Source organism: Pararge aegeria, chromosome 1 (assembly GCF_905163445.1).
Source record: "Pararge aegeria chromosome 1, ilParAegt1.1, whole genome shotgun sequence".
Taxonomy (NCBI): Eukaryota; Metazoa; Arthropoda; class Insecta; order Lepidoptera; family Nymphalidae; genus Pararge; species Pararge aegeria.
This window is the reverse complement of record NC_053180.1, coordinates 14,830,596-14,858,354: the sequence shown is the minus strand read 5'-3', so window position 1 is coordinate 14,858,354 and position 27,759 is coordinate 14,830,596. Positions and strand designations below refer to the sequence as shown.

The following is a 27,759-nucleotide window of genomic DNA, read 5'->3' as shown; positions in this document are numbered from 1 at the left end:
CTAATAAATGGCTCTTGTTTAGTCTGTAGTACGCATTATGGCTATTATACAGCAATATGCAAAATGTTATCAAGCGTTTCATGAAAGTTGGGCGCCAGGTACTAATAAAAATAACAAACGCTAACTTCAATAAACGATTTTCAATTAATCAAGCGCTAGAACTGTTACGTAAAATGTAGGATGAAATCAAAATAAGCTCACCATTATTTTGCTTTAAATATGTAGAAGACTGTTTGGTGGCTCGTATAACACATTAACAAAACAGGCCGATATAGTTGGAAAATTAATAGTTGTTTTATGAAGCGTTAACGTTTATTAAAGCCTGTTTAGTCCTACGAATTAAGTGAGGCGAAAAATACTACAATACTTTATTTCAACATTATTATTCTGATAAAAATACGTACTCGTACATTATTTTACAGCAGTTTCCATGTCTTTAAACCTCAAAATAAATACCATAACAATAACAATGAATACTTTTTTTTTTGACGGCTTTTTGGCGCCTTGGACTCTGAAAGCAGGGCAGCGACCCTGCTTTCAGAGGCTGTGGGTTTAATTTCCACTACAGGAAGATGTTCGTGTGATGAACATAAATGTTTTACAGTTTACTGGGTATTTATCAGTATATTATAAGTATTTACGTATATTATTCATAAAATCCTTCATCAATCATCTTAGTACTCAGAACACAAGCTACGCTTACTTTGTGGCTAGATGGCAATGTGTATTTTCGTAGTACGAGTATATCTATTTAATTTATTTACTTTTGCTGTTTTGGATGAGTGACGGTAATATTTTAAGAACAAAATATATAATACTTCTAATTACTTTATAAATTTTTTGCTTACAATAATAAAATATAAAATATAATTTATTTAAGCATAGGCAGGGTTTAAGACCGTTGTTTTAATCACAAAGTAGATGCAGCAGAACAAAAGTTTTTAATTATTTACCAAACGAAAACCATATTATATGGCTGTATTATTTGGAGTACACATATTAAAAATGCGGTTCTATTGTTAGTAGAATTTAAATAATGGAGAACTCTTAAAAAGTCCGTCCTCCCACACAAAAACGCTGCGAAACTTTTTGTAGAAAACATTGTATCTTAAAAATTAAAAAAAAAAATACATATTCGATGCACGCCTTATGAAGCGCACACAATTTTTAAAAACCAGATTTGGGATAAAAATTGTAACAAAAGAATACGAGCACAAATTAGCTGCAGTATTATTAAAGGGAATATCAAACAACCTCGTGCACTTGAAATAAATTTACACGAGGAGAAATTAGTTCGGTCGGTTGACCAACTAACTAACCCGAAATATTATCCACATGGGATAACCATGTGAATTTCTCAAGGTAGCCTATTATGTTCATGGGCATACCAGTTTCTTCACCCAACTTCATCAAACGTGAATCAATTCATCGCAAGACAATTTTTTTTCGGTTTCCTAATGAGATTTCCTAACGAGCCAACAAACCTATATGTACGCTGTCTAAATACTCATGTGCTACGAGCACATGAGTATTTAGACAGCCGGTTGGCGCAGTGGGCAGCGACTTTCTGAGTCCAAGGCCGTGGGTTCGATTCCAACTGGAAAGTGTTTGTGTGATGAACATGGATGGTTTTCCGTGCCTGGGTGTTTATCTGTATATTATCATTTCGTAGTATGTATTGTCGTAGTATATTTATTTATATTTTTTTATTTTAAATCCTAGGAATGCGCATTTGTATTTTTATACGACATGTATCCGGTTACGATTTATATATATTTATTTATTGATAATATATTTTCTAATAAGTTTTTTTGATGTTGCTGTATAATTATAATCCATTGCTTGTTGCTCCTTCAAAAGTGTTACAGTCAAACTCTCCTCATTATCACTAAGAACAATCAATAAACTTGTTTTTAAGCTACATAGTCGTAAGTAGATTTGTACTTAACTCCGGGAGTTAGCAAGTAGCCTAAGTAGTAATAAGCTAAGCCTAACTGTCCCGGTTATTATCACTAACAATTGTAAACAAGTTAACACATAAATTATTTATCAATAAGATATTAAGATATACGTTTAATTACACTTACTAAATTAAGGAAAATATGGTTCGATATTTAAATCTGGAAATCAAAATTTATTTTACTAGCAAGCTTAAGAAACAACTGTAAATATAAACTATAATATCCTGTATGAAAACCAAAAAATATATTCGTACATCATGATGAGGGCAACTGTCAAAATAACATAATAGAATAGAATTGGGTTGCGTACAGCTCTCTTTACGGACGTGATCCAATCAAGTTAACGCATCGGTGCTTGTAATAAAATAAGCTCGCAGTAGCGTAAAGAACTGAAGCGAGGCATGTCTGAGCTGAGTAAGACGTCAATTACGACAATACTATGAACTTGTACGAACTCAAGATAAGACGTGACTATCGACAGAAACAGCTTTATATAACCTACCTGTTCCCCGCCGTTTCATCCGCCTATAAAACCTTCCTTAATAAACTACTACCATTCAAACTCTTTAGCTTTTAAATTTATAATAATGAAGGCATAGTATGGAATTACATAATGTTCAACATCTAAAAATGATATCGTATACAAAATCGCTTGTTTACGTATTTATAACTGAGATAATAATATAAAATTTTAATCGATTTTTGACCAAATGTTACGTTAATAATTTAATATATAGGTTTTTAGCGGACTTCATCCAATCATTTTAAATATATTTGAAAACGATATATTTTAAAACGTTTGAAATACTCTTAATATATATAATATACGAGTATATATATCATAATGATATATACTTATCATCATGACACAACACTTTTCATAGGAATTTTGGATGCTTAATAAATACTGGGGATTATTAGATATACAAACTATTTAAATAAAATGGTGTGAGACGTTTATTAAGTAATAAAAATAAATTTACTAAAAGAAGAATAGCTTTATTTAGATCCAATAAGTATATTGTAACTAAATAAGACTACTTTTTTACATTTATTAACCACTTTTTAAAAAGCTGCTGCTCACGGTGTCCGCGTTTAATTCGGTTTTGTAAAAATCCAAAGCGTACCGTTAATTTTTCTAAAATATAAAGTATCCTAGGTCATCTTCAGAATTCAAGCTTTATAATTATATACCAAATGACAACAAGATCGGTGTAGTCTTGCGAACAAAGGTAATAAACAAATACACAAACACTCTTTTATATTTATAATAACATTAGTATCGATAGGAATTAAAAGGGATTTAATGGTAATAAAAACACAAAATCCGTCAAAATAATAACAGTATAATAATTGAATTGGGTCATATACAGGGCTTTTAACGGACGTGATCCAATCAAGTTAACGCATCGGTGCTTATAATAAAATGAGCTAATGTTATCTTTTAGACGCAGACGCGTCTGGGAACTGAAGTGGGTCACGTCTGCGCCGCGTGAGATGTGACATAAATGATTGTGTGAGAGGCTTAGGAGGATACTTTACTTGTTTTAACGCATGTCAGCACCTCCATGTTGCTATGTGACGTTACAAAATCCAATTTGACATATAAATTATTATAAAACAGCGATTTGGTGCCCAAACTACAAATATGTAAAATAAAGTCATAACATATTTCTTTATTCAAATTCAAATTCAAAATTCATTTAGGAGGCCTAATAAACAAGCACTTTTGAAACGTCAAGTCAGTCTGTTTGTAGTGACTCTACCACCGGTTCGGAAGGCAGATTCCACTGAGAAGAGCCAGCAAGAAACTCAGCAGGCTTATTGAAATAGGCCATTGATTTATTTTTTCTATTTGTTTGACTTTTAATTTTTTCTATATTTAAAAAAATACTGGATAGTCATCAAAATCAACCCATTACGGGCCCATTACAGGGCACGGGTCTCCTCTCAGAATGATTTAGGCCGTAGTCTATCACGCTAGCCAAGTGCAGATTGGTAGACTTCACACGCCGTTGTGAACATTATGGAGAACTTTCAGGCATGTTGGTTTCCTCATGATGTTTTCCTTCACCGTTTAAAGCAAGTGATATTTAAATTGGTTAAATTAAAAATGTACGTAACTCCGAAAAATTAGTCGTGCGTGCCGGGGCTTGAACTTGGTATCCACGAAGGGTAAGCCGAATCTTATTCATTAGGCTATCAGCGCTTCTAGTTCTATCTAGACGATCACTATTTATAATATTCTTATTATTTTGTATTTGAATACTTATTACTGGTAAACTTAGTCTACTTAGAATACTTATATCATACGTCTACAGATAGCGCTCTTACCGAATTGAATCAAAGAGTTATTTTAAATCACTCTATGAATGAATGAATGAATGATTTATTTATTTCTCCACATTACTTATAAGTATAAGTACAATATAATGTTGCTTACGGGCTATTTTGTTACACTGTTATAATGTGGGGACTAATGCTTGAACTAGGTAAAACCAGTATCTCCACCAGGCCCTTTCCCCGGGATGAAATAAACAACGATAAATAAAATATGTATACATAAATAGATTTTAAACGGTTGTCACCGTCTTGAGCATGAAATGAGATCGTTTTGACGGGAAATAGATAAAACCTCTCGGTGCAATGTCTTAGATCGAGACATTGGTCTCTTAAAGATAGTTATTTTAAGTTTTATAAATTTGTTGGAGTTTACTCCTTAAGAATCGATTTTCATATATAAGGCGCCCGGTATGAGAAAAATGTGAGGAGTAAAATCTACTGATGAATGACCTCGTTACATTTTCGCTTTGCGACGTTGCATGCCCGGCAACTGTGATGTGCAAACATGCAACGTCGCTATCGTTTAATTAACATATTTTTCCTATTTAAGTTACCAAGGAAACCGAATAATATCTAGATAAAGAAACGAACACATAAATGTATGGGACAGAGTGAGATAGAAAACATTATACATTTTTTTACGTATTCTAGTTACCATGGAAACTAAATAATAAACATTACATTTATCCTAATAGTTCTGATACTCTACATCCACCTCAATCTCCCGTAGGCTACTTTTAAGAAGTTACACTTCCGCCGTGTGTGAATAAATTGCACAGGATGTTTAACCCTTTCATATGGTATTAATCTTTATTCGCCTAAATAAACTCTTTTTGTGTATGTTTCGGCAATCGTACTTAAGGAATAAACTCCAGTCGTGCGTCGAAGCTGACATACACTTTTTTTTCAATTTAAACTTTATTTTTAATACTTCTTCTTCTAAAGATCTTATTTTCATTTAAAAACTGTATTCGTACCGAGTTTTATTTAGTCGGCATACGTTTATTCGGGTGAGCGAAAACATTGTTTAATGCCTTATATCTATTCATAATAACTACATTGATGGTACTACTTGGTTTATCGTTATGATAATTTTATTGATATAGTTTTTTCTTAGTACTGAGCGGCTTTCTTATTAATTTACCGGATATGCTTTTGATGTAATGTTTAGTGGATACTAATTGTACATAAGTATTTAGTTGAACATATTATGCCTCATCTTGAAAAATTTAGTCATTCCTATAGTTAAAACAAAGGCTAAAGTGAATATTACTACTTCCACTGAGCAACTATCCTACATGGTATTTGCAAAACCAAACAGCTTCAGTGATTAAGCTAAATCAAGGAAAACAAATCTACGAATTCGTGGGCGAATGCTTTTCATCATCATCATATCAACTCTTCTTCTCTTCTAACAAGATCTTCCAACTCACTCTCATTTTTAATTCAAATTCAATGAAGCGTTATTATGGAATAAAAAACTAAGAGAAGAAGAAGAGAGACCTTAAAAAGTCGCAGTAGATAACAGCTAAAGAGACAAATAAAGTATTATGTGCGAAGCTAAACTTGTGCTTTAAATTTGGGATCATCCTCACCAGCAGGCTATCTATACAGACAATGTAATTCCATGTAACATAGCCATCAGCTGGTGTTCAGTCTCCGAATGGGCTGATAGCGCATATTGAATTACAAATTATGTCAGCACAGCCGTTGTTTTAAAGGGTGACACTGTGATTTTGGTTGATAGAAGCGTTATGTATTCACATAGTTATATCATAAGTATTTTTTATTTTGTATACCAACTGCTATTCTACTTTCTTATTACACTAAGTGCTCGGAAGAGGTCACTTTAAGTGATAAGACCAAAATGAAACAATAAGTTAGATTACAACTTGTTTTATATGATGTTTTCTTTTGGTTATTTACAAAGATTTCTTGTAAATATAATATCTTATTTGTTATTAGTTTATTTATTTTATGTGTCCGAAATTTTTCGTTGCCGTTGTTGCAAACGGAAGTTGCCGTTGTTGACCCATGTCTCGGTTACTTTTTAATATCTCGGGTAATAATCGTGTGAGTATATTTTGTTCATATTTTTGGAAAGACAATTATTATTAGCATGATATTAGTACAATTATAAGCGTTTGAACTGAAATTAAATATTCGATTCGAGCAAACCCCAAAATGAATATTGATTGTCTGTTGGTCAAATAAAGGAATTTAAAAATGTAATACATTGAAAATAATAATTTATTCTCTCAACAATGACCGAATCATTAACCAGCAATAAGGAAAACATTCATCCATTATCTCACACAGTTAAACAACTTACTGTTGAATAGAACGATTGTTATCCCGATTTGAGTTATGGAAAAACGTCAGATGATACGTAAGAATGAAAGTAGGTCGTGTCCAGAAAAAAAAACAAGGAAAATGCCGGAGTATTTGTAATCAGCAGAGCGGCACGTAAACAAAACCGTTTATCCGTCACCAGACAAGGAGATTAGTATACGGTCTATAATAAAAAGTTTGTTTGACTAATAATTCTTGCAGGCGTCTTCCTCCAATAAAATATAGGTTATGGCCAAGTCAGTACCGTTGATAAATAGTAATCCACGGAACCGTGTCGAGCTTTTAGAGGAAGGGGTTGTTTTTGTTAAAGATTTAGGTCAAGGGAATATTGAAAATGATGTATGCATATTTACATACGATACGCGAGAAGTTCCATTTTTCAATACAATTTGGATAGTTTTATATTGGCGTACTAAATAAAATATAGATGTGATTTTAACTCAGATATTTCATCCGCGGAAATTTTAACGAGAGAGTTAAACTATTGTAAACACAAAAACAGAGAAAACTATATTTACTATGTCATATTACGACGAAATTTGTACTATTATTTATCTAAAGTCCAATTTTTCTATATGACCTGTCTTATAACGTCAACAATCTTTATTTACTTTTTGGTGTAAAGTTTATTGTTCATCATTAAAAAAATAAAGAAAGTCTCTTATTTGTTTTGTTGGGTTTTATATATTTTTAAAACATACTTTACATAAAAAAGACAAATTAATGACAAGTTAGAAAAAATGGATAAATTAAAGTGTATAGTTTAAAGTGTTACATTTTAAGAACGAAATACTGTCATTTACTTAAAGAGATGTTTCTTGAAATTTTAACGCTTTATTCGATAAATAAATACGGCTATACTAAAACATGTAAAAGTTTAATTTATGATTACACAACATTTAAATTGTATATCTTTTACAAAATTGGTAATATTAGGTGACGCTAACCTTTAAAGAGTGAGTTTTTGAGATGGTCAACATATTAAGGCTGCTACCTCACGTTCAAGATAGAAAGATTTTATCTAAGAGCTCTTGAGTTTTTCAAACGTATACATATTATAATAAAAAAGGCCTTTTTCATGGAAATCCAAGTTGAAGAACAAAAAAATGCATGACTCTTTTGATAAGTTTGCTACTTTATTTAAATCGCCTTATTTAATTTCCATACATAATGTAGACCGCATTCGTAATCAGTAGGGGCCAGATTTAACGTCTTACATTAAGCTTGTAAAAAAAAAAATAGAATTATTTATTTGTTCTTAAGAGTTCAGTCACATGTTAGCACCACAGAATTAAGAGCAAACAGAACCCTCATTTAGCCATTATTGTATGCAGTGCATTGTGTCCAAAAACAGTGAAAACGCCCGCACCAGTCTCACTTCACACCCGCGGAATTTCGCTAGTTTACAAACTTTTTCCATTTTGTTTTGGAGGGTTTTTTGATAGGAGTCGTGGACGTGGTTTCTATATGTTTGCTAGCTCACAAACTTTTCCCATTTTATGGGAAACGTTTGGAACATGAGATGAAATAATTACTGTCAACTGCTAAATGCAATGAAGTGACAAATCATATGTTCGAGTAACACTACTAAGGTGGAGTGGTTTATGATGCTTCAATATTAGTCGTGTACGCGGTTTCTGTATGTTTGCTAGCTCACAAACTTTTCCCATTTTATGGGAAACGTTTAGAACATTAGAGGTGAAATAATCACTGTCAACTGCCACATGCAATTAAGTAACTAACCACCTGTTCGAGTAACTTTTTTCGTTTTTGAGACTTCAATGTAAGTCGTGTACGTGGTTTCTGTATTCTGTTTCTGTTTTCTCAATTCTGTGGTAAGCACACACCCGCCACACGTTTGGAGGGAAATGATTTATTCCTCTTTGTTGCCAATAAACATAATATTGTTAATAACACTTGTTGGGTAGATCTTGTTTGAACCAACACTCGTTGCGTCATGGGAAAAAGCAGGGTGCCACTATGCTAGCAGCTTAACAACATATCGTTAAAGCATTCACCATGTTTACGTACATCTATAAACTAAACTATATTGGCACAGATGCTCCTCTTAAAAGCACTTAACAAGCTTTTAAAAGTCAACACACCGGCCACTTCAAAGCAATTTGCGTTTACGATCGCAAGGCCGTCCAGCCATCATACTTTTATTTGCTCTGCTAATAAAATAACTCAGGACCCGTCCAAATTTATGACCCAATAAAGCTGTTACTCGTCACATAACCAATTTAATCTGTGGACCTTTGATGGCCATTCGATTCGCAGTAAAAGGGATTAAGGGCGGGCACCTCGTAGATGTATCCGTAATTCGAAACATACATGATCATTTATGTAGTCTAACTATACCCTAGATACAAGAAGACAGTTTTGTCGTGCGATACTTTAACTGCCCGTAACTTCGTCACTTTTTCCCTATCAATGTTATTTACAAGAAAGAGGAAGAGTATACTGCGTAAGTATACTAAAAGTGAAGAAGAAGAAGAAACACTTTATTGCACGTATAACATACAGTACACAATGTAGACATGCAAAGGCGGCCTTACTGCTGCAAGCAATCTCTTACAAGCAACTTTTGTAGATAGGACTTTGTAGAGAACAATATTGACAAGAGTGATTGTTACTAAAAACCCTATTTACTTGACTAAGCTTACTTTTTTACCAAACAAGCTATTGCCATCGAGTTTACGCGCGTTTTTAGGTTTTTAAAATTCCCACGAGAAACATCAGCTTTCCAGGATCAAAAGTATCCTAAGTTCGCGTCCACAATACTTTTTATACTACTCGTATGTCCATGCAAAAAATCGCCACTACATTTAGCTATGAAGTCGTGCATTTTTTTTTATTCCACTACAAGTTTGCACTTGACTGCAATCACACTGGTGGTAAGTGAGATAACCTGTTAGGGTTTATGGCAGTTATATTAAACCGATACCCCTAACGGGATTTTACACGACATCGTACCTGAACGCATAATTACTGTTAGGGCCTTTGTCGATAGGGTGGTAACTATCCAAGGCGGAAGCGTCCCACCAGACCAGACAAGAGAAAATTCATAAATTATAATGATACCCAAATTGCCCCAGCTGAAAATTTAACTCGGGACTTACAACTTAAAATCAAAGGGCTCAACGCTAGGCTAGGGACGCAATCAAAACACAAAACATTAAGCAAAACTTTAACAGACCTATGAATAAATAATAATAAATAAATAAATATACTACGACACTGCACACATCGCTATTTAGTCCCAAAGTAAGCGTAGCTTGTGTTATGGGTACTAAGGTGACTGTTGAATATTTTTATGAATAATAAATACTTAAATAATAATAGTAATATACAAATAAACACCCAGGCAATGAAAAACATTCATGCTCATCACACAAACATTTTCCAGTTGTTAGAATCGGACCCACGGCCTTCGACTCAGAAGCAGTGTACCTGCCCACTGCGACAATCGGCCGTCAAATATGTACACAAGGAATAAAAATCTATATATTTATTATAATTTCACTCTTTCATATCGACGTACTGACACAATGACATTGTGACACGATGTGTACCGTTTCAGCGTGACGTTTTAATTTGCTGAAAATTGAAAACGGTTAAGCTTTGTTTTCGTTTTACGTTATTTCCAATACAAAATTTTACGGCATGGACTGAATTTGTCACCTAAAGACGCAAAGTTGGTAATTGATGTTTAAACCATTCAGCAGTTGACTATTAATGACCATGTTGAATTTTTATCTATATTATCCAAATGAAGAAAATGTTTAGGCTTTGTTTCGGTTTACGTAGTTTTTGATACAAAATATACTTTACACAATTTTTGATATTTTAGCTAAGATTTTAACCTCACGTAACTCCGATGGTCAAAGTTAGAGGAGATCGATCTCCTCTCGAAAGACAAACCGAAGCCCTAACCGTAGGTTATAAAAATAAAACTAATATGGAAAATTAACATTGAAGATGCAGTGTAAGATGGTGCGGCGGCTAATATAGCAGGCTAACCTGTTAGGAAGTTTGATAGTCATACCGCTAATAGGTTTCTACGCGACATCGCACCGGAACACTAAATGCCGGGAATCGAACCAGAGGCCTCCTACTTAAATTCACAGCGCTCCTCGCAGCGCCAGGGAGGTATTTCAGTCATCAGGTAAATTTCTATTCAAAAGTCAAGGTGTATATATAATATAGGTGAAAATTTTAGCTCTATAGTGCATTTCCTACCGTCATGAGAATACGAAGACAAGAAAAAAGATAGTGACTACGCCTTAGAATTTTCCTTTGTTCTAAATTTAATACTCGAAATATAATATTCCTTTATCGTTTGCTTTTAAGAGGAAATATTAGACAGCCTCTTTTATAGCAGGAAATATATTAAGTTCTTGTTTATTCGGTATTGGCTTTTATTATGCATAGTGTTTCCCGCGCGGAGAAATGTAAATAATACAAATAATAACGGACAAATATATAAATTACATGTAGTTAGGTATATGGTATACTTTCAATTCATGCAAGTCGTTCAAATTCACTCTAGTGAAATTTTATCATCCCTGAGAGAACACAAATAGAGCATTATAGTGTAGAACTATCGAAGTAAACATAATTAATAATTCTACCATTTTTTTTTACATTATTGGCTATGTTGCTCTCGCTCTCTGTTGCAAAGCGTTGAGATAATAAAATATAACGACAATACACGTCGCCATCTAGCCCCAAAGTAAGCGTAGCTTGTGTTATGGGTACTAAGACAACTGATGAATATTTTTATGAATGTAAAACACGTAAATAATTATAATATGCTACACACATCGCCATCTAACCCCAAAGTAAGCGTAGTATTATGGGTACTAAGATTGCTGATGAATATTTTTATGAATATAATACACGTAAATACAGATAACCCAGACACTGAAAAACGTGAATGTTCATCACACAAACATTTTCCATTTGTGGGAATCAAACCCTCGGCTTAGGAAAGGAAGCAGGGTTACTGCCCACTGCGCCAACCGGTTGTCAATGTCAAAGAGAAGGGCTTAAATATTACTCAGATTCACTTAGACTAAACATTTTTTTGTTCTAAATTCAAGCAGTCTTCGGATGGTGCAATGCTTATACTTTTTTACGACACACATACCGTTTACAATCTTGACAAAAAAGGACCGATACCATTTTGATATATAACTACTGGACTATTTCATACAATAAAATATCGTGAATATTCTATTTGGAAAAACTTGAAGTATTTAGATTACAATTTTAATGTAAATAATTTATCGAATAGATTTTAGCTCTCTAGTATACGCGGTTATAAGATACATCATATGGCAGGTATAGAAAGTGCCAGGTTTGTTTATTTTTGTATTTTAGTTACTTGCACAGCATGAAGTCCTACGGCATATTTATGGTGTAGTATTATGATAGGTGTGTGTCTGCGGAACAGAAATAGAATCAATATCCAGCTGATATTGATTCTATTTCTGTTCCGCAGACACTATCTATTCCGCAGACGCTATCTGTAAAAGTGCAATTTATAAAAATGGGCAAAAGAGTCTTTAAGACATAAATTTAAAGAAGCTAAAATTATGACGTTGCATAATCGATACATATTTAAAAATTTATTTTATGTACATGAAAAAAATAATTATTAGAAGTGTGAATTTTTAGTGCAATTAACTAGGCTGCATAAAAGTAGTAATTCAAAAATTTTGTAATTTATGTTAATGTATTTTTTTTATTATGATATTATATGTGTGGGCAATAAAGTTTCCTATCAAACAAATATATTTGAAAAGCGTTTGATTTATTAAGCATTCTATAGAAACTTTACAAAAATCAATATTTTACTCACTGATTTCGGTTATAAGAAAAGCATTTAGAATTCTTAAAATAAAATGGCAAGTATAGATGTTTGAACATTTGCAAGATTTTTCGCAATTTAAAAAAATAGTCACGCTACGTGAAAGCAAGTCATAATCAATATTCATAATACATACTGAGAACCTAAATCTAATTTGTCGATAGCGAGTACACAAAACCCGAAGACGTTCAATTTCGATTATCGTTCCGAGATTGCTGATACGCCATTTAGGCGCGTTCTCTTGAAAGAAAATGTAGCGTGTCGGTTTGAGTGCCTAACATTTAATATTTATGCTATACAGAAAAATAACCGTTAGCAAGTATAATGGAAATATTACGTTTTATACTTACCCTTACAAGCTCGCTTAGCAAATTGTATGCAACACATTATCCTTATATTTTTTTTATGTTATAGGTTAGTGATTTCTCAACTTCGTCTCTGTTTCATTTGTAACCTACGTAAAATTATCCTATACAAACTTTTATTCCCTATTATACTCACTAGACCATTTGAAAAAAAAACGTACGAAATATCTGCGTAATTTTAAATAAAATATCTCTAGTATTACTTAAATATATGCAGATTTTAATTAAAAAACGGGAAACTCCTTAAGAATATATGCGAACCCCTAAAGTATTCATAATTGACCCTTTTTGCTTCCTGTATGATCTTTTACCTACTTGTGGAAACTCCGTCAAAATCGATCTAGTATTATTGGACATTATGCCAAACTAAAAGACGGCTGATCATACAGAATTGTTTTTGTATGTGTGTGCGTGGGTATTTCCGTGTGTATTTTCGTGTGTGTCTGCGTGTGTGTGTGTTTGAGTCTGTCTTTCGCCTCGTCTTTCATAGAGCAATAGAAACGGAGTGACGTAAATTGTTGCTTAGACATACTCGTAGTATAGTTGATTCGTAAATCAATACGTTGTGCGTCTTGATTAACCCCATCCATCCAACGAAGCTTTGGCCGATACTTACTAAACCGTCTGAGTGCGATGACATTTGTTTCTATAGTGATCGATTCACTGCAGAATAAGTTTACGAATAGTCCCCATTATGATATCGTAGACTTTAAATGTGTGTTTTTACTTAGCGCAAGTATACGAATCATTATAATTGCTTGGCACAAATTGTTATTATTGTGGATTTCAATTAATGTAAAAAAAATTACCAACCAACCAACCAACTTTAAAAAGGAAGAATTTCTCAAATCAACTATATGTTTTTTTTTTTCTTTTTGAATATTTATTATTGTTGAAGCGGTGAGAGCGCATTGGGTAGGAGCTTGACTTCACTTCCGGGGGGCCGAGTTTGAATTCCAGCTCGCACCTCTAACTTTTCTAAGTTTAATGGGTTTTAAGTAATTAAAATATCACTTGCTTCAATAGTGAAGGAAAACATCGTAAGGAAACCTGAATGCCTCAGAGTTCTACGTAATGTTCGCAAAGGTGTGTGGAGTCCACCAATCCGCACTGGGCCAGCCTAGTGGACTACGGCCTTAACTCCTACACTCCTCACTGTAGGAGGAGGAGACCCGTGCTTTGTTGGTGGGCCGGTAATGGGTTGATGTGATATTTTCTACACGATAAATTCGACAATTATAAACCAATTTTAATTTTTTTTATTGGTTTTTTTGTACCTCAGAGGTAGATCTTTTGAATGAATCTTAGATAAATCGAGTGAACTCTCCAAACATTATGGGTGGGTGGGTTAACCGGGTTGCACTCCGATTATGGTATATGGTTGATAAGCGATTTATCCTCCTCACAATACAGGACCTGATGGTGAAGTGCCGGGAGAACTCCTCAACCATTAACGATCCTGCCTCTGGAAAACCATTTTTTTGTAAAAGGTTATGAGCATTTGACCTCACACAACTGCAAACCTACCCACAAAAAACTTCTTCGTGAACAACAAAAAAGCAAGAAATAATATATTCAACTTCAAAATATTGTAGTTATTAATGAAGTATATTTTTTGCTTCTTAGTTGTTTAAGAAAGTCTGAATTTTTTGGAAATAATTTTTGTACTAAAATATCCTAAAAAAATTTACTACAAAAGTTACAAAAAAACTAATTTTAAAACTAAGCTATGCAAAATCTAGTTCAAAATACGATTAGAAATTAATTTATTTACTTGTGGGTGTACTTAGAAGTAACTTTTTACAAAAGATTTATATTTCACTGAAATGCATGTGTTCAATACCTAAAAATGTATATGAAGTAAATGTTATGCTTAATTTAAGTCTCACGCTAACATTTTTTTATAAGTAATACGAACAGCTATTTATCGGCGGAGAATTTGATACGAAACCTTTATTTGCACAGAACGGTCTCTCTTCAATCTTCATAAAAATACCTCCTTTACTCGTCACTTGTAACGTCAAGAAAATATCCCTCTGTGAAATAATAAAATGTCATATAAATGTTGGCAGCGGGCCAGACTTTGTCCTGTATTTCTTTAGGCGAAGTACTTTTTTTACTTTTTTGTAAACTATCACCCAATGTACTAAACATACACAATATTTATTGAGCTTTTATCTAACCTGACTCTATTTGGTCGGCTCTTTTGTAAGGTCCTGAAATTATTAGCTATTAGCTATTGAGTAAATAAAGTTTTATTTAATTCCGTGGGACTCCTATTAATTTCTAAGAGCAAAAGGTTTATTTCTTAAATTCAACATTCAAATCTCATTTATTTCAAGCACTTGAAAATTCAAGTAGGTCTGTAGACACCGGTTCAGAAAGCAGATTCTACCGAGAAGAGCCGTTAAGAAACTAAGTAGTTGTTCTTTTCTAACATCAAATTTTCTATCTTGCGGGAGATGCGAGTGAAACTGGCTGCTTCCAATCTACCTTTTCATTGGGAAATTCATCAAATGTATAGTAACCTCGCTGTATAAGATGAATTTTTACACATTTTATAAATGTGTTTTATCCAGGACATGGTTAATCTGGAATCCAATACTACCGTTTATGCTTGATAGAGTACCCTATCCACACGTCTGTCACCATCATCATCATTATATATAAACCTATAACAAGTCTACAACAGGGCACCAATCTCCTCTCAGAATGAGAAGGGGTTAGCCCGTATTCAACCACGCTGGTCAAGTATGGAATAGAAGACTTCACGCGCCTTTTAAACATTATAGGGAACTCTTCAGGGACGAAGATTTCCTCACGATGTTTCCGTTTAAACAAGTGATTTGTTTTTGAACACATTACAAATAATTCTAAAAAGTTAGAGGTCCGTGCCGGAAATCCCACTCGGTCTGAAAGGGAAGCCGATACCTTAACCACTAGACTACTACGCACATATCTGCTACGTATATTCATAACGTATTAGCGTGAAGTGTGATAAAATTTTACGCTAACCGCACATAAGCGATTTTATTACATTTCAAGAAAAAAGTTTTGAAGCGATCGATGTGGATTGCTCTCCAACATGAACTCATAAGTACACACTCGTAACACTCCATACGTACGCTGACGAGGCATATTTAGGTAGGCTATTATCAACTTAATTGGTAAAGCAGTAAAGCCTATAACTGTTTACGAATTTAAGCGTACGTTTATTACCAGGCAGGGTTGTATCAACAAATCATCTGGAGCAACGTTACACAAAGGGACTGGCAGTATCTAACGCATAAGACAGCCTTGTAACTGTAAATTACAGCTATTAATAATTTAAGGTAAGACTAATAAATCGTAACTTATCGCCTAGTTGTATCTGTGGGTATTCATCATGAGCTTTACTATTTAATTCACAAACAGGTATGCTTGTATTTTTTTTACTTTTTAATTTTGTACTTGATCTTTCCTGTTCATTGGCGGAAATGGCGTAATATCAAATGTTACATTTTGTGGTTAAAGACTCTCTCTCTCGTTAAATATCGCGCAATGGTCCAATCTTTGGCTTCGGCAAAATTTTCATTCGAGAGATACAACTTTACGATAATCAACATTTGGTTAGAAAGCTAGACGTATTGCATTAGAGGTTTATATTATCAAGCATTTTTTATTTCACATAAGTGGTATCTTGGACGGCCGATTGGCGCAGTGGGCAGCGACCCTGCTTTCTGAATCCAAAGCCATGAGTTCGATTCCCACAACTGGACAATGTTTGTGTGATGAACATCAGTGTCTGGGTGTTTATCTATATATTATAAGTACCTCTTTATGTAAATTAATCATAAAATTATTCATCAGTTAGCTTAGTACCCATAACACAAGCTGCGATTAATTTGGGGCTAGATAGCGAGGTGTGTATTGTCATAGTATATTTATTTATTACTAGCGTACCCAGCCCGCTTTGCCGGGCTAGATTTTGCTTTATTTTATTTAAGCAATAATCTTACATCATTACATTTTTAATGTAAGTCTCATAGTATATTAAATCATTTATTTCTCTCCATATTCATTCTCTTCTATTCTCTCTCGAGCGGGTGAAGATCATTATCTACACCCATGTACACCCAACAATAGAATATCGTCATAGTAAATAAAAGCTGTATTTGACAGTTCAAAAATAGGAGTGCTCCGATGGTCTCCAAACTTTACAGGATTACTCGCCAGGTCAATCTGGAGATTCCCTGAAAGTTTCATTGAAATCAGTCCAGCCGTTTCGGAGCCTATACGGAACATACCCACACACTTTCTCTTGTATATATATAGATTTATTTATCTATGGACACCTGAAACTGGCCTGTTAATAATTCTACTCATCACACGGCTAGCATGGGCAATTCCTGCACGGGGAAATGACAAATGTATAGCTTCTTCCACAGACATTTTATCTAATCTTCGAGCATGAGCACATGGGTGGAAATAATATCCTCACATTTATCAAAAGCTTATAACAAGTAACTATTGGGCTAAAGGCCTCTGCCAACGAGAGGGTTTGCCCATCACCATCATCATCATCACCGCGCTGGGCAGACGATTTGGTGATCGCAGTAGATGGTAGTAGCAGAGGAAGTTGCTTTCCGTTCTCCGTTATATTCCCTTAGTCACCTCGTACGACACCCGCGGGAAGAGGTCGGGTGGTGACAACTGTATTCTGATCTGCCGTCCCCACACAGCATACATGACAAAATAAACGTTTTAATCCTCATAAACGTTTAATACCTTTTCCGAATGGCGCAGTTTGCAGCGACCCTGCTTTCTGAGTCCAAGGGGGTGGGTTCGATTCCCACAACTGTTCCCAAAATGTTTGCGTGATGAGCATGAATTATATGCTTATTCTAAGTATTTATGTATATTGTTCATAAAAATATTCATCAGTCAGCACCCATAACACAAGCTACGCATACTTTGGGGCTAGATGGCGATGTGTGCGTTGTCGTAATGTCGTAAAATATATATAAAATCAACTATGGCAGGTAGATATGGCATTATGTACTGGCAAAGGGGATAAAAGTAAATCTTATCCTTGCCAGTAGATACATTAGAAGGATTTGGGAAATTTACTTTGTTACAATTCCTGAGGTACGTACTGACGTATCGAAGGTTATGAACTCGTTGTTGTATTTAGCTCACAGTTTGATTACATCACGAAGCATCTACGTGTTGGATCGCATCGCAAGCTTAAAATGGAGGGCTTTACGTTTGCTAGCTGACAGCACCTATATAACTAATTATTATGAATCTATAACACAATTGTAACGGTTTTAGCTTTTTGCTGGCAACTTCGTCTTAGTGTCGTTTTTGTTAAACAATTCGGTCTGTCCTTTCGTATTATTTTTAAATTTGCCTTCAAGTTCGTCCAACTGGTTAACATACAAAATACTTACATTCCAATTTTTAATATCACTTAGGATTTCTTGATAATAATAATTCAAGGTAAAGAATACCTTCTAATTTTAAATTCGTCGTCAATACTTTTCAGTACAGTTCTTTTTTACGTAGATGCTTTTTGTGGTGTGCAATAAAAGTATATTCATTCATTCATTCATTCATGCATTCATTCATTCATTAATTCTTCAAGGTTCTGCTAAATATTAATATATTTATATCAGTTTACCTCAAACTTAATACTTATGAAACGTAGCGGAGTAAGCTAATTTAATTACGTTGATTTTCAGCACCGAGGCACATAAGTTTACATTATCCCATATTGTATAGCTAAAAGTCATTATTCAATTAACCAAGCAGACCTATTACGCCCAGCGCTATTTAAGACCTTAGTTTTACCTAACGAAGGGTTGTGGTGATAAATCATCTCAAAACATCGGTACACAAAGGGCCCAGCGATATCTTACATCTTAGGTGATGTAACTGCAAATTACACCTATTTATTTGGGAAAGCTAAGGTAAACTTAATAAATTAATACAATTTATCGCGTTCGGATATTATCTGTTTATCAGGTTATCAGGACTGGGTGAGATCGGTTTAAAGATATTTATTTCTCAAAAAGAACATACTGTTCACTTAAAAGAGGTTTACAATTAATTCTTAAAATCTACACAGAACGCATGCACACATTATATTATGTCTAACAGTATTTCTATGGTGAAGTTACAAATTACGAATTTTAGAATAGTGAATGACTAGCTTATCAATATTTTCTAAGATATAATCCTTTAGCCTTTTAAAATGTTAATGTTATTGCATTCTTTTATTGAGATTGGTAATTTATTGTATAAATGAGCACCCTCACACAAAATGTTTTTATTACCATAGGTCTTAGTTCTTGGCCGCCAAATATTTATTTTGTATTTATTTCTGAGATTATGTACATTGGCCCTATGCGTAAATGTTAAGTTTGAGATAACTTATTACGACTAGTCCAATATGCATATGATCAAGTTCTATTAAAAAAACACCAGTGCTTCTCACCAGTTTAAATTAGAAAATGGCGCCATAGAACCGGCATATATTGAATCGAACAATTTACAGTCGATGTCACGGCGTCACTTCGTATTTGTCTCTAACGATATCTCGGAGGCTATGGTAAAACAAAAAAATTATTAAATTTTATTTACATACATCAATAGCCTATAACAGTACACTGCAGCTGGACCACAGATCTCTTACCAAACGGAGCTTTTGCCCGTAATCACCCCCAACGCAGTATATGGCAGTAGTAACACAGAGGTCTCTGCTGCTCGTTCACCCTTCATATTCCGTCACATACATACATACATACATACATACATACATACATACATACAAATATACATAATATATTTTCTTTTGTTCCTATGCCATGTTATAGTGGGTCATCCCAACATATCTTCTTGAACTTGAACTTCTTAAAACTTGACTCGTAGGTTTTGGCATATTCTTTACAACCAACCGTCTGCCAGACGTCAACCCCCGTTTTGAAACGTTTTTTTTTTTTGTAGAATAAGAACACTTCCCTTTAAGGATGTAATCACTTCTTAATCACAAAGTCAGTCAATCTCTGAGCATCCACAAGATATTATTCCGAACCCTCTCGGAGAATTTCCTCTTCGCATTAGCCTTTATACAAGCTTATAACTTGAAAACATTGCACTTTTCTGTGCAATTAAGTATGTGAGAAACCTAGTGGAAATTGCTTTGCAATATTCTTTCTTCTTTTTTTACTCAAGAATATTGTGTCACGCTTTTATTAAGCACACTAGTTTTAGTCTTTGATCTGATTCATTGAATTTGCAATATCGGTAGCACAAACGATGGCGTGTTTAATTAAAATTTGTCTTAATGACTATTCAAAGTAGTAAAACAAATTAAATATTTACACGTAGTTGTAAGAAATACTAGGAACCAACCGAAATGAAAACTCGAAGAATACGAGAAATCTAATATACTGCTGAAATTCGCTACGCTTTTATCCTAGGTACTTAGAAAGTGTATAGAATCAAAGCAAATTAATTCATTTATTCAATTACTTTTAGCTGGAGATAAACTAGTTTTAATAAATTTATATTAATGAAATACAATTGAAACACTTTATCACAGTTCAAAGCATAAATAAATATAAAAATGTAGGACCCAAATTATCATCTTTATTGACAATATAGATCACAGTAGCTTGTGTGTAAATTTTTAAGTGAACATACGTTACGCCACATTTAACAACGCCATAAAATTTTTTCAGATTTACGTTACTCCGAAGTTCAATCTGCTAACTTGTAAGTTATACCATGGGAGAACCCATCTTAATAAATTGGTAAACTTTGGATAAGTAATAATTTCTGTTCCAAAATTGTTAAATGCGGGTTTACTGTATATGTACTGTACTAGTCTAACTACTTTGATACACTAACATCACATCCACTATGTATAAAGTTATTTTATATACGAGCATTATAACAAAAGTCAAAATTTGTCAAATCCATACTTTCACAGAATTACTTAACTTTAAAGTTTAGTTTGTTAACTTGACAGTTAACACTACGAGCTCTGGATGTAGTTTACAAACCATAAGTTCTATAAGGTCGGTTTATAGGTAACTACTGGTTTTGTAACCATTTACTAGTATATATTGATGGTTTGAAAATTTTCTCCTTCAATTTCAACTTTGTATAGAAACAATTTATTCTAACATTACTATGCATCATATCATTATTAAATAAATAACAAGTGAAAATATTATGCTAACAACGTTAAAGGGTTGACACGTCAAGTCCGAACCTCAGCGCCAAGGAGAGACTAGCCGAGAGATACAAATTCAGGCCTATTTGGAAATCGGTCAACCGTCTCGAACAGGGGTGGATAGGTCCAAGTTAAATCTTGCAAAATGGGGTTTCATCTCGGGACACGGAATGTATCTGCCGCAATCCGAAACAGACAATCGCGCGCATGGCCGAATGCCCCGCGTGCCCGACAACCAGGCCGAGTAAGAAGCTGCACGAGGCTACACACCAAGCTATTGCGGTTGGGCTACCCTTATTTGAGGTGACCGATGACTCAAGAAGGCAAGAAGAAGAAATCAAAGAAGTATTTTTTATAACACTACAAGGAAGCCACACTACTACAGTCTCATCTAGTGGTAAATTTTGATATATTCTTAGATGAAAGCGGGCTTGCCTCTTAGGGTTCCTGTGCGGCATCGTACAAGGATGATAAATCGTTGTGTCAGTAGCTTGGTAGCCAAAGCAAGACATAAAATACTTCAATGTTGTCGGGCTTCTACATTCAGTCTTAAGTACATCTGTCATACGTTTCATCTTACGTTTAAACTTAATTATCTTAAAATATAAGACCATCGACTTTAGTATTCAGTATAAATTTCACCTTCATGCTTAAGGCAATTGCCGCTTGAGTGATATAGTGATTTTTCCACTATAAAGTTCGGATTCCTAAAAGTATCCTGCCTATGAGAGTCCAAATAAAGAAAAAAATATTTAAAGGTATTTAAAGGACTGACCTTAACAATATATGTGGGAACTTTTACAATTCATCCCCATTTCAATACCAAAGCAAAGACACGTGAATGTTAAAAAAAATCATGCTTTAGGACGCTTTGTGGCTTTTGCATTATTTATGTTTTATTAATTTATATTTTGGGTATTTGTGGTGAGAGAAAATGTCTGTCTCCAGAATGCAAACTATTTCTTTGCAACATTTCACAAATATAAGTTAAGCGCCAAAAAGGTAACAAATGACATTTGAAATCCTGCGGGTTTCTCAAGAAGCAGCTTTTCCGGGATAATCCTAAGTATTTTCAGGAAGCATACGTGTGTACGTACGAAATTTTTTTCATTTTTGCTTCCACGGTTTAGCTAACGAATAATTTTGATAATACAGGTTTTTAACACGGATTTTTCAACAAACAGTTTATTACATTTAAAATGATGGCAGGTTGGCGCAGTGGGCAGCGACCCTGTTTTCTGAGTCCAAGGTCGTGGGTTCGATTCCCACAACTGGAAAATGTTTGAATGAATGAATGAATATACTTTTATTGTACACCACATAGAACAAAAAGAAAAGTATAACAAAACAACGTATACAATTTGGCGGCCAAATGTTTCTGTAATGAACATGATTGTTTTTCAGTGTCTGGATGTTTATCTGTATTTTATTAGTATTTATGTATATTATTCATAAAACTATTAATCAGTCATCTTAGTAACCATAACAAAAGCTACGCTTACTTTGGGGCTAGATGGCGGTGTGTGTATTGTCGTAGTATATTTATTTATTTCTTTATGTATATATATAATTCATATTTAAAATTTAATTAAGTTTTATATAATATAATGAAGCAATCATCATCATCTTCATCCCATTACCGGCCCACTACATGAAATTTCAGAATGAGAAGGGTTTAGGCCGTAGTCCACGGCTCAAGCCAAATTTGCATTGGTGAACTTCACACGCCTTTGAAAACATTATAGATAACTTTCAGGCATGCAAGTTTCCTTGTAATTAATTTATTCACCGTTAAAGCAAGTAATATTTTTATTGCATAAAACGCACATATCTATGTGTGTATATGTGCGTTTTATGCAATAAAATGAATAAATGTATTTTCTTTCTTTCAAAGATACAGGAGCGTTCCAGAGATCATACTTGGTACTATGGACATGGAGCCCTATCACTGCTTCCACAGAAAAACATATTAGGTGTAATATTTATCACGCTTCACTCCAACTTGACGAAAGAGAAACCGTTCGGTATAGATAGTTGTACAATAATTCGCCTCCAATTGTTACTGGACCGATAATCAAAACACTATTTTATTATTCATTTCCTTTGACTACTAAATAAGCTTTAACAGAATTTTTTGCTTGAATATCTTGGATCATTCCGGCTGTCCCCTATCTGTACAAAGGTGAGTCGAATATTTATTCCCTCGCCCATTTTTCTTCTCTGTTAAATCTATCTTTACAAACGTAACAAGCTTTACTCTTGCGGTAGCTTTGAATAATGTATTTTCTTACGAGATTTCTGTTTTATTGCATACCATTAATCAGAGATTCTTATAAAAATAACTTATGAATACGTAATTAATATTATTTTCTACACTGATTGTTTTATGAGTGTAGAAAATACATACTTGGACACTATGGGTCTTATAACACCCATAGTGTCCACGTTTAGCTTTACAGCCTTCCATTTTTATTAAAATTTATCAAAAACAGAATATGACTCCTTGTTGACCGATGCTTTTAATATTATTTTCTACACTCATAAAACAATCAGTGTAGAAAATAATCGATGTGTTATTTTTCTTCTATGGAGTCTACTTTTTACTACAGGAAAGTTCACAATTCCTTTGGGTTATATCTAATACGTATTATGAGACGGCCATACTGAAATGACTGGAAGGTTGTAGATAAAATTTAGTACTGTTGAATCTATGTTAATGGAATGGCACGTGATTGGTTTACACCGCGAATATCCCGGCAAATTTATTAATATAAATGCGACAGCTAGTTTGTTGATTTTATTCTTCTTTCTTGCAGCAACATTCGCATATAATATACCTACTAGGTAGCTACAGTTTCACCCGCGTAAGTTTCAATTCCATAGGATTCGAGAGGAAAAGTAACAGCTGTATCTATAAAGTTTCATTGCAATCGGTTTATTATTAAAACTACAAATATATACGACTATATACGATTTATGGACCTAGTGCAGAGTCTGTGAGAGTAGCACAAATTTGGTTTAAGCGATTTCAATCCAGAAATTTTAATGTCAAAGATGCACCTCGCTCTGGTCGCCCTATTACGGATAAAATGGATGCCATTTTTGAAAAAGTGGCAGGAAATATAGCGAATTGAGCTTAATTTTCAACCTACTGTTTATGACTTTTTTTGATGAGTCAAAAACAACTGTTATTACTGATTTTATGTCATTCCATTTTATATCTGCGAAGATCTTTAGATAAAATATAAAATTAACAAGGTATCCATCCACCATTCCTACAAAAACACCGATATTGGAAAAGAGCTACTGCTGAGTTTTTTACCAGCTTCGCCTCAGTAGAATCTGCCTTCTAAACCGGTGGTAGAGTCATTACAAAGCTTTCTGACTTAACGTTTCAAAAGCGTTTTAAAATAAATGAATTTTGAATTAGAATATTAAAAAAGAATCGTTAACGTGGGTCAGATTTGACTTATATTCACTAGTCTTATCAATAAACGTGGCATAACTTAGGAATGGTAAACGCAGTGTTTTTTACGCTACATTTGAAAGGTGCTGTCATTTGAAATGTGACAAAAAAAGGCATTTTAACTATCCCGACGTTATGTGACGTTAACTAATTAGGCATTTTTAAATAAAACAAAATATACGCGTCTAGTTATTAACCTTCCCCCTACAAGTCGCTTATAAATCTACCAATTTTATAAAAGGGAAAACAAAGTGTTAAGATCGTAACACCAATAAGGAAAGAAATGTATCTTTTCCCTTCGCTGAAAAAGGAAAAAGTTTTTTCACAAAAATATTGAGAAAGACTTAAAGGTTACTTTCAGAGAAACCCAATTATCGAAGTCATTTTTGGACCGTCCGTAGACTGACTACAGAGCAGATTGAAAGGTTTTACCATCTATAGGCGGAAAATTAGCTATCTTTTTTGATGTGGAATGTTTCAAATAATCCCGTAAAATTAAGTTGATAGTTATGCTATAATAATTTCTTTGATAGCCAATAGATATTGTAAAACATTGTCATACATCTTAAACTCATGACTTATTATATTTATAATACATTACATGCATGCTATTTTCTATTAAAATATGTAAAATCTGTAAATCTGTTTATTAAGTAGTGTTGTATTTATGTATATTATATATAAAAATTATTTATCAGTTATCTTAGTACGCATAAAACAAGCTAAGCTTACGTTGAGGCTGGCGATGTGTGTATCGCCGTAATACAATTTATTTATTTTGATTAATTCATTATTCACTGGGCACATGTGTTTGCTCAAAGCATCATCATAACAAACAATGGGCAAAATACAACATTGGATTTTAATTTATTTTTATCCCTACTGGTTAGCCCTTGACTGCAATTCTATTAGGCGTTAGTGATGATGCAGTCTAAGATGGTATTGGGCTAACTAGTTTGGGATATGGAACTCCACACGGTCTCTACGCGGCATCGCACCGCATCGAGAAATCGCTTGGCGGCACGTCTTTATCGGTAGGGTTGTAACTAACCACGGCCAAAGGTCCCATCAGACCAGACCAGAACAAAGTCGGAAATTATAAATTTCAGATAGCACTTGCCGGAAATGAAAACCGGGACCTCTACATCAAGACCGCTATGCTCATAACTGCGCCAGGGTTGTCAAAAATCCAACTTTGTTAAGCCGCTTGCGATCATCAAGTCCTGTGTATCTTTATGTTCTAATATCTTCCGCAACTAGATCCAGTTTTTCCTTCCTTCATTTTCTGGTGCATGATCTCTTTTCCAACACAAATTATTATGGGACTTTGTCTTCTGAGATAGCTACTTTGCCTATTGCCACTTCAGCTTCGCGACTCGCTGAGCTAGATATGAACCTTTCGTCCATCTAGCGATCTGCTCATTTGATCACGTAACGATACCCTGAAAATACCCTTTTCCATTGCCCGTAAAGTCATTCAGAGCTTTACTTAAAGGTCCATAGTAAATTAAAAAGTTTCCAAGCAATAAAAGTGAACAAATATTGGTACTGTAATAAAGTCATAACTAGGAATTAGAAATAAGCCCCTTACAATCTTAGCTGATGTTAGATGAAGATGCAGTCTGACACGGTAGAGGGCTAATCTGTTATGTTATGACGGTTATAACCATACCCTTAGTTGGTTTCTGCGCGTCATCCTACCAGAACGCTAAATCGCTTGACGGCACGCCTTTGCCGCCAGGGAAGTAACTAGCCACGGCCGAAGCCTCCAGACAATCTTACTCAAAGACCGATTACGTGCTAGCCATGGCATTGATGATACGTAAGCGCGATATTCTGATTTAGTTGTAGATTTGGCTAAGTTTTTTAAAAAACGAAAGTTTATTAACAAGGGCAATCAACTATTACAATCTGTGTCACTACTAGGTCACACCATCCACAACCTCGAGTAAGAAAAAATTTCCAAATTCACAATAATTCTTTACAGAAACGGCATGTTGTAGATCACTCCTAAGGTCTCCATTGAAGCAGTTAAATAAAAAAAAAAAAACTTTAATTTTTCATTAATCTTTTAATAATTCAAAAATTCGAATTCCAACACAAGTTTAAACATTCAACGCGGACCTGGAACATTTCTACGTGAATAAATTCATGCATCGTCGTATAAATCTCAATTAGAATAGTTCAATAATTAAATTTTAATTTTTTTTTTCAATTAATTTACTTATGTATTTAATTAGTACCACAAATTAAAAAGTAACATAAACGATATCACGTTATGCATGAACACAAATTAAACACGTAATATTTTTCTAAGTGTAATGAACTGAATTTAATTATCATTATTGAACGGTAAGATATTGTAATACACAACGTATGAAATACGAATCCACATTATTTATTTATATTTATTACGAAGAAAAAAGCAAATTTTTATTAGTTGTGTAGTCAGTTTAGTTTTATTTAATCAGGAGGATATAAATACTATTATTTTGTTTAGTAAAATAATGACGTTGTTCTGTGTTATAAATATTGTATAGTGTATTTTATTAACACCCAAGTAATCACACATGTAATTAAACAAATATTATTATATACTAATCTTACCTGGTAAAAATCCCAATCAATGTTGCAAGTCTCAATCAATGTTAGAACTGTATCAAACAAACCACTTCACTTCACCCACGAACTTCGTAAAAGTTTGTTTTATCAATCCACAAGTTCACAAACTTCGGATATCCATAAACTTTGTAATATTTATTTTTGACACATCAAAATAAAATTATCACTGAACTTTCAAATTATGAACGATGTTTCAGAAGTTCACATTTCGATCCACTCGGCGATACAAATTAGCGCGAGGGCTGCTAACACACCCTCTTACCGCGCCGATCTGCGATAGACTAACGTATACAGCAAAGCCAGGGTAGGATTTTCGCAGTGTGCGCGCCCCGTATCCGTATAGTGTCTACACGGAAAATGAGCCATCGATGTGTGAGTGATTTCAGATGGTTGTGCCAGTGATTTCAGACGATTCTGCGCTGTTCTGATAGTCCAAGATTACGGTTGTGTTGGTTGCGGATCACCTACAGCTGTGTATGTGGTAGTGACCAGTGCCGGGAAAAATGCTTCGTTTCGCGCATGCCCGTGTAACTACGTACGAAAAATAAAATTGT

General features: G+C 34.0%; 1 protein-coding gene across 2 annotated transcripts in view; it reads right to left on the bottom strand.

Moving 5' to 3' along the window:
• The window catches only part of LOC120626688 (zwei Ig domain protein zig-8-like), a 194,139-nt gene extending 166,671 nt beyond the window's left edge, over nucleotides 1-27,468 (bottom strand). For both annotated transcript variants that reach the window (XM_039894309.1, XM_039894318.1), the window contains exon 1: nucleotides 27,191-27,468. The gene's annotated coding sequence lies outside the window, so the exon portion shown is untranslated. The remainder of the gene's footprint in view (nucleotides 1-27,190) is intronic.
• Between the last annotated feature and the right edge of the window lie 291 nt (nucleotides 27,469-27,759).